We start from the raw sequence: 8,845 nt of genomic DNA, 5'->3' as shown, positions 1-8,845 counted from the left end.
AACGCAAAACAATGTTTTTGAATAACCAAAGCTGAAAAATGTAGCAATAAATTTGTAAGATGTAACAATTATTTTGGTTAATATATGCAATAATTGCAAAAAATTTCATAAGCTTAGCTTAAATATTCATGGAAATATAAATATTTTATTAAAAAAAAATTTTGTCTTACATTTTTTTCTCTATAACTTAAAAATATTCAATTAAATTAAACAAAATTTTAAAAGCAATTTAAAATAAATTACAGAATTTTTGCTATTAATTTGATTTTTTTTTATAACTGCGCAAGATATGTGTAATTAAAATAGTTCTTTTATACTGAGCATGGGCTGGAAAAATTTACGTTTTTGTTTTCTTCTTAATTTTGTAATGAATCGTATTTGGCAACTAATGAAAAAGTCTGATTTGAATATCTTAAAAATTTAAAAGATAATAAGGGGTTTTCTATAAATATTATCTTGTATCATAAGATAAAATCAAATAACAAATGATAATACCTTACAATAAACGTTCATACACCGAAATATGATTGTATAAAGAAAGAAAACGAAAGTGAAGACACTTTTATGGGGGAAGATTTCCAACAATGTCGGTGTCATTTTTAGTAAGTCTTGTTTAATAGCATAAAAATAATTTTGGGGTAAACCCTTTGTCATTTTGAGCTTTCTTTTAAAAAGTACGAAAACTACTTAGAAACTTACCTGAAACTTTTTAAATTATTAAGATATTCAAATAGGACTTTTTTCATTAGTTAACAAATACGATTCACTAAAAAATAAAAAGTAAAGTAGTTCTTTTATATCGCGCAAGCGCAGTAGAAAAGGGGCCGTTCAAAAAGTACGTACACAAAAATGGAGAAATTTTAAACCCCTCCCCCCCCCTTCGTACATTACCGTACATAAGGTCTTACTCCCCCCCCTTAGAGTACGTACATTTTATTAGTCTACCCCCCTTTTTCATAAAAATTAAAATAATTATGTTTTAAATAAAATTAAATATTTACTTAAGGAGTGTGTAGGATAAAGTCAAATTTAAATTTGGTGTATGTTTATAAAGTACGTACTTTGTATAATACCTCCCCCCCTCCCCATCGTACAAAACCGTACATAATAGCAAATCCCCTCCCCCCCCCCTTCGGGATGTACGTACTTTTTGAACGGCCCCAAAGAACTACTTCAATTATTCATATCTTGCGCAGTTTTAAGCGATTTTTTTCCCCAAAATTTAAAGTAAAAATTTTTTTATGTATTTTAAATTGCTCCAAGAACTTTAGTTTTATTGAATATTTTAAAAGTTATAACAAAAAACAAAACGCGAGACAATTTTTTTAAATGAAAATGTTTATTTGTCCATAAATACTTAAGCTAGATTTACGAAATTTTGTGCACTTATTTCATATAATAACTAAAATAATTGTTACAAATTTATTGCTAAATTTCAAGGCATATGAAGACTAAAAACATTATTTTCCATTTGTAATTTATTGTCAGTCTCTCAAACCTCTAAAAGTTTTAAATTTCATTGATAAGTATGATAAATCACATAACCTATAACTTCTAAATTTACAAAATGATTCTCTAAGTATTTGTTTGAGAAAGACCAAAAAATGTGTTAGTATAGAAATGTTTCCATTATTCTCTCCGATCCCTGTATCGCGATAGTGATATTTTATAACTGTCGCTGAACAGCCGTCTCAGATTTTGAATTTTTGTTCTACTACTGTTCAACTCCGTAGCCTTGTAATTTTCAACCCAATCCAGAAGACAAGGGAACTCCTGGATCCAGTACTGTGAGAAATTTGTCTTCGTGCAGGACTTTTTGATGGGATTAACCCGCATTTGCGTTATATGGCGAGAAAAACCCCGAAAACCTCTGACTGTTTGCCTGATCCGTCTACGACTGAGGATATTTCACGTTAGCACTGTGATCGGTGTGAGCCGGGTGCAGAATTTGCATCGACAAGTCATCCCTGGGATTCGAACCCGGTTCACCTCATTAGAAGACGAACGCTCCGCTCCATCCCCTGCGCCACCATGGTTCCAAAATACTTACAGTGATACAAAAGCACATTTAAAAAAGTTTTCCAGTTCTCCACATTAATATATCACTGCATTTGGAGGTGTAACGAATAATGATTTGGCCGAAAAGCTGAATATTCGTTGCAAGGAAACTATTGTAGCGAAGTTTGTATGCTTATCTAGTTATTGATTTATACCGCAAATTATGTGCCATTGCAGTCGCTTTTTCCACAATACCTGTGCAATATGCTAAAAAAATATTTGTTCATAAATTTTGAATATAATGAATCACTATATATAATGAACTTATCGCTGGGTCTACCGACGATTCATTATAGCGGGGAAAACTTTTTTTCACTGTATCATTTGTTTTAATTATTCATGTTTTATTTTCCATTTTGAAATCTCCGACACAATTCAACATCATGTGTTTACTCGAAAAGATACTTTTTGACAGTGTCAATAAATTTAATCACACAAGTCAGCGAAATCGATTATTTTTTATTTATGTATGTTATTTGATGTGCTGATTTCGAAAATGACTTTCATTTTCCCACATCACGTCAGGAGTTTTTGTAAAATCGATATCGATGTTTTTACTAAAATCCTTTTAGCAAAGGAATTTTCTCAAACAATTTTGCATGCACTATCTGACAACTGCCATCTTTATTCGTTTTGATCTATGTAAAATTGACTCCTGTGAGGGTAAATTGATTTTTGAGAAATCGGCTAATTTTTTATATGTTAAAACGAGTGAAAAACTTTTTACACAAGTTTCTAGAAAAATCACCAACATACTATTTTAATTTTTTTTTTTTTTTTTTTTTTAGGTAACTTACCTAAAATTGACGATTGACCAAAAATAACAAACATTGCGTATGTGTACAAGAAAGTTTGAAACAAAAAACAAACAAGCAAAAATAAAACGAAAGAAAAAAGTTTCTATTTAAGTACATTCTCGTTTTCTACTGAAACTTGTTTTTGATGATCTTCTTTTATGCTTAATCTCAGGCCTATTTCCAGTTAACATCCAACAATAGTCGGCAAGCATGCTCTTGTCCAAATTTCTTGATATTTACGTTCCATATCCCTGATATCTTGATGGAACCTTTCACCTTGTTCTTCGCTGACTGCCCTACATTTTCGGGGGGGGGGGGGGGATTTCACATGTGAGTGAAGGAAATGCATTGTGATACTCAGCAAACCAAAGTTTTAAATTTGTCCTGCAATTTCATTTCAATTGCTTCATATTCAGGATCCTTCTAGTTACCCAGAAATTTACTGACGACATCTTTGAAGGCAACCCAAACTTTTTTTTCCGTTCTTGTCAAGTTAGTCTCAAAAATCTTTATATGAGTTTGCAGATATCTGGGCCAACAAAGATTCCCTCTTATAACTTGACTTAGGATAAATCTGGAAACTTTTTTCACAGGTATTTGAAACAATTGTCATCTTTAGGAACAGTCTTGACAAACTGCTTCATTCAAACTGCCTACGTTGAGATGAGATTTTTTTTTTTTTTTAATATCTTGCATAAAATTTTGATAACTATTTAAAAATGACGGAAAATATTTACTTTAAGAAAATAAATGTTATCTTCAACTTTTAACTACGATAAAATGCCCATAATTACCATTATATTATTTACTATGCCTATTTAACCTTTAATTCCCTTTTTGATATTACTTTTTCTTCCATCAGTGATAAAATCAGCGTTTTGTTTTTAGCCCCCCCATTTCTCTATTTTGTCACCATATGTAAATGTAATAAATATGTTGCAACAACACATTTGTTGGGAAATAAGTTGTTGTACTGTTTGCAATGCACGTATAGGGTAAACCAACCAGTGAAGGAACACTACCCAGTGAAGGAACATTTCATATATATTGATTAAAAATAAGAATTTGAAAGTTTTTCTTTAGATTGATTGGTAACAATAGCTTACTGCCAAACAATAGGAAGTCATCTAGCAATATTTTGGATTACCTGGTCAAATAGATTTCTCTGAAAAATTTTTTGAATTTGTTATTATCTCTGCAACACCTTGTTTCGTTGAAAAAATTATAAGGTGAGTGTTTGTACTTATATGTTTGAAGTGGAATTAATTGCATGTGGTAGTCTTATTTTTCTCACTGTGAAAAAGAGAATTCAAAATATAGTTATTGAAGTTACGTTTTATTTTTTTTAAAGCACCATAGCATAATCAAGTACTGAGATAAGGGGGTGTTTATTCACTGGATCACCAAACGATGAAAAACCAGTGAAGGAACAAGTGTTCCTTTACTGGGTTTTTCTCCCAGTTAATGAAAATAAAAGAAATTTGTTAATTTTCTTGTACTTTTAGTCATATTATACATCAAAATTCTGTTTAAAAGACAAAAAACAACTTCCAACCAGTGAAGGAACAGGCATGTTCCTTCACTGGATCACCAAACGATGAAAAACCAGTGAAGGAACAAGTGTTTCTTTACTGGGTTCATTTCTCAGTTAATGAAAACAAAAGAAATGTTGTAATTTTCTTGTACTTTTAGTCATATTATACATCAAAATTCTGTTTAAAAGACAAAAAACAGCTTCTAACCAGTGAAGAAACAGGCATATTCCTACACTGGGAATACTTCCAGTGAATGAACAGTAATGTGTGATATATGATTTTACATGACTCTAGGATAAGTAATTCTGCTATATAGAGGACAACCGAAATTTTGTTAAGAATTGTATGAATAATTCCTGAAATAATTTCAGTTCAAAATGTTAATTTAATAGCTTAATTTATGAAAAAATTATAATTTATATTTATTAACGGGGTGTGTAGTTAAATCAAATGTTAGGCAACTTAATAAACTATGTTTACAAATCGAAAACTAATTAAATATAATCATAAAAATTTTAATAGACACAAATAGTCTTGTTTTTAGTCGGACCTCTATTTAACGAAATCACTTAATACCAATAATAAGCTCGTTATATGGAAAATTCGTTAAATAGAAAATCACCTCTTAAAATACTTAAACAGCACAAAACAGGTTTTAAATTCTTAAACTCTAGACATAATTAAAATAGCAATTGATACACTTTAATCTTGTAAACTAGTATCTACTATTTATCATATAAATCTTAACCATAAAAGAAATCTGCATGGAAAACAAGAATAGAGCAAAACATTATCCAGTGTTACACTATCATGCTATATACATTTTCAACTAAAAAAAGTCTAAATTTATGTATAAAAATATAGTTGCATTTATTATAAAAGTAATTTTAAACATACATTACCACTTGCGTTAAGTTAAATTGCTACGGATGAAATCCGTTAATTTGAAGTGAGTTTTTCGTTTGAAGTGCAAACAAAAAGGGAAAGGGAATTTACTGCTTTCACTAAGATAATTTTTAGACAAAACAGTAATACATTTCATAAAGCAGTGGCTTCGAAAATTAATTCAAGGTCATTTCCCCCATAAATTGCTTTAACAAGTTTAAAATGTTAAGAAATATTTTGGAAAATAGGGAAAGTGGATCTCAACGAAAAGTTCGTTAAATAGAAAATTTACTTCGCTATATGGAAGTTATTTTACAAAAAAATTTCCAAAATGCTCTTGGTTCCTCGAAAAAATTCGTAAAATAGGGAAATTCGTAGAATGGAAGTTCGTTAAATAGATGTCCGACTGTATTTGTATAGCTAAAAATTCATGAAGAGCATTAAAAAATAACCAAAATTAAGTGTTCCTTCACTGGGCAATTTTGTGTTCCTTCACTGGTAAGAGCTGTTCCTTCACTGGGTCTTCTTACTACTTGTTATTTGAACCTCCAAAACTTTAAAACAATATTATGTAAGTTCTCGAAATTTTTTTTTGCATAGTTTGCAATTAGTGACAAATATGTTGACACTGTCATTTAACTGAAATTACGAATTTTGAAATTAATATGATTTTTTAAAAGGCAAGCGAAGCTTAAGTGTTCCTTCACTGGTTAGTTTACCCTACATGTAAATTAGTTATTCTTGCTTGTATTTTTGTTATTTATTTTATTTTTATTATCTTCTTTTTGTGTTTTTTGTCTTGATTATCCAGAAGTAAAAGATCAGGATCATTTTAAATAAAGGTTTTGTGCTTGTAATTAGATCATGTTTTTAATTGCATGCTTTGCCCCCAAAAAGGGAATTTTTCGTAATATTACAAATTATTTTTTTCTATTATTGATTTATTATTTATTTTGTGTGAGAGTGAAAGTTCCGACATATGTCTACAAATTTAACTTTGTTGTAAATAAATAAGTTAACATTCCATTACGTGAATAAGAAATATATCAAAAAAGTAATTCGAGAACATTTTTTGTTTTTAAATTTAGACCCCCAAATTTACACACTAGTTGCCATTTTTTGTTTGAAATATGGTGTCTCTCTACTCTTTTATGTTTGTGTAAATACTGCTGTGTGTTTATAGAAACGCAATCAAAATTAAAGTAAATAATTCAACATGAGTTCCAAAACAAAATTTTAAAATTTTGATAGGGTAGAATAGCAAGATAAAAAAGAAAGAAAAAATGAGCGAAATTAGTCAGCAATTCATCAATTAACACGCTACGTTTTATCTGAATTCAATTTTTATAAAGCTAAAATAATATGGAACATGTCTTGAGAACTCACCCTGAAAGAGTAAATAATTAAAAATAATAATACTAAAATAAATAATACTAAAATACAAAAATAAATGATACTCAAATATAAATTTTAATAATTCAAATAGTGATTAAAATGCATAAAGCAGAGAAAAACGTAAAATTATTTTTGTGTTAAAATGTTTTTTTTTTCTTCTTCTTTGCTTTAACACACACACGGATGTTCACTTATGCGTCTATGTGTTAAACTATTAATAATGAAACGAGAAAAATTCTCAGACAACTACAAAACATAAACTTTAGTAAAATTACAAAGCCATAGAAATAAATAATACAATTTTTCGAGAAATTACTATCATTATTTACAGAAATTAAAAACTATCCGGTTAGTGAATGTAAGATTGAAAGAGATACGTCAAAACAAAGTTTTTCTTTGATGCGTCTTAACAAATGTTCGATTTTTTTTTAAAAAAATGTTTTATAATTAATTATCGATTTTTTATTTTTATAACTTTTTATTACATTAATATCAGTTTTTATTATTCTATATTATGACTTTATAAGTTGCCACTTTCTTAAAAATTATGTTCTTCTGAGATTTTTTAAAATTTTATAATTATATTTTGGCATATATTTCAGGCAAAAATGGCCACTAGGGTGTAATTTTGGGGGTCCAAATTTAAAAACAAAAAGTATTTTCGAACTAATTTTTGAGACATTTCTTGTTTACGCAATGGAATGTAAACTTATTTATAGTACATTTAAGTTTGTAAACATATGTCAGAACTTTCATACTAATACAAAATAAATAATAAATCAATAATTCAAAAAATAACTCTGTAATGTTATAAAATATGCCATTTTTGAGGGCAAAGCATGCAATTAAAAACATGCTCTAATTACAAGCACAAAACCTTTATTTATAATGATCCTGATCTTTTACTTCTGGATAATCAAAACAAAAAACATAAAAAGGAAAAAATAGAAGTAAAATAAATAACAAAACTATAAAGTTGAGCAAGAATATACAATTTGCAAGTGTATATGTGAATTGCAAACAGTACAACAACTTAATTCACAACAAATGTGCAGTTACGACATATTTATTATATTTACCTATGGTGACAAAATAGGGGGCTAAGAACAAGCGCAAAAACTCTTATTTTATCACTGATGGAAAAAAAATTTAATATCAAAAATGGAATTAAAGGTTAAATAGGCATAGTAAATAATACAATGGTAATTATGGGCATATTGCAGTAGTTAAAAGTTGAAGAAAACATTAATTTTTTTAAAGTAAATATTTTTCCGTCATTTTTAAATAGCTATCGAAATTTCATGCAAGATATATTAACAAAAAAAATTATTCTTTTCGGAATGTAGGCTGTTCCTTTGAAAGATAAAAACTATTTTGTGATAAGTTACGAAAAATTTGTATTATGATAATTTTTTTCTAAAAATTATTATAAAACAACTCGCTATGATCACCAACATCCTCCCCAAATCCGATTCCCTCAGGATTAATTTAATCTGAATAAGTTGTGCGTTATTAAATTTATTGTCTGTGTTGAATGGAAACTTAAATTAAATGGAGACATAAATAAAAAATTAATTTACATAAAATTTGTAAAATATTGTTTTAGCGATGATTACTTAGATAATTATAAAGTAACGACTTTTAGTTTCAAATCTGTCTCATTTGCAATATCTATACTTATTTTTACGGAATAACAATCCTGGTTCATTAAATCCGAATAATTCAAACTAAAAATGTAATAAAAGGAGAAAGTAATACTAAAATAAAGAACTAAAATACCAAGTCGGTCAAGAATAAACAGAGCAAATATGCATTACAAAAAATTTATTTGCAACAAAAGCGAAAATGCAACGAGAAAATGTGTTTAGATCTGGTGGCACTGTGAAAAACCTTTTTTGCTGTTAAACATGAAGCAGAACAGGTGCGAAAATTTTCAACTATAAAAATAAAATGTTACACCTATTATTGCTTCTGTTAAAATAAAGTTTTTTGAAAAATACATATGATGCTAAAAAAAATAGTGAAAATTGCGAAGTGTGCAGTAGTATATGAAACAAAAATCAGTTAACACTGTGAAAGCTACATTTATTTAGAATGCCATAATGCTAAAAAATCTTTAGAATTTGCGAAGGTGGAAGTAGAACAAGAATAATTAAATTCATTGGCACTGTCAAA

This window comes from Parasteatoda tepidariorum, chromosome 6 (assembly GCF_982258835.1).
Source record: "Parasteatoda tepidariorum strain Cologne lab strain chromosome 6, Ptep-v5.0, whole genome shotgun sequence".
NCBI classification, from domain to species: domain Eukaryota; kingdom Metazoa; phylum Arthropoda; class Arachnida; order Araneae; family Theridiidae; genus Parasteatoda; species Parasteatoda tepidariorum.
Note: the sequence above shows the minus strand (reverse complement) of the source record.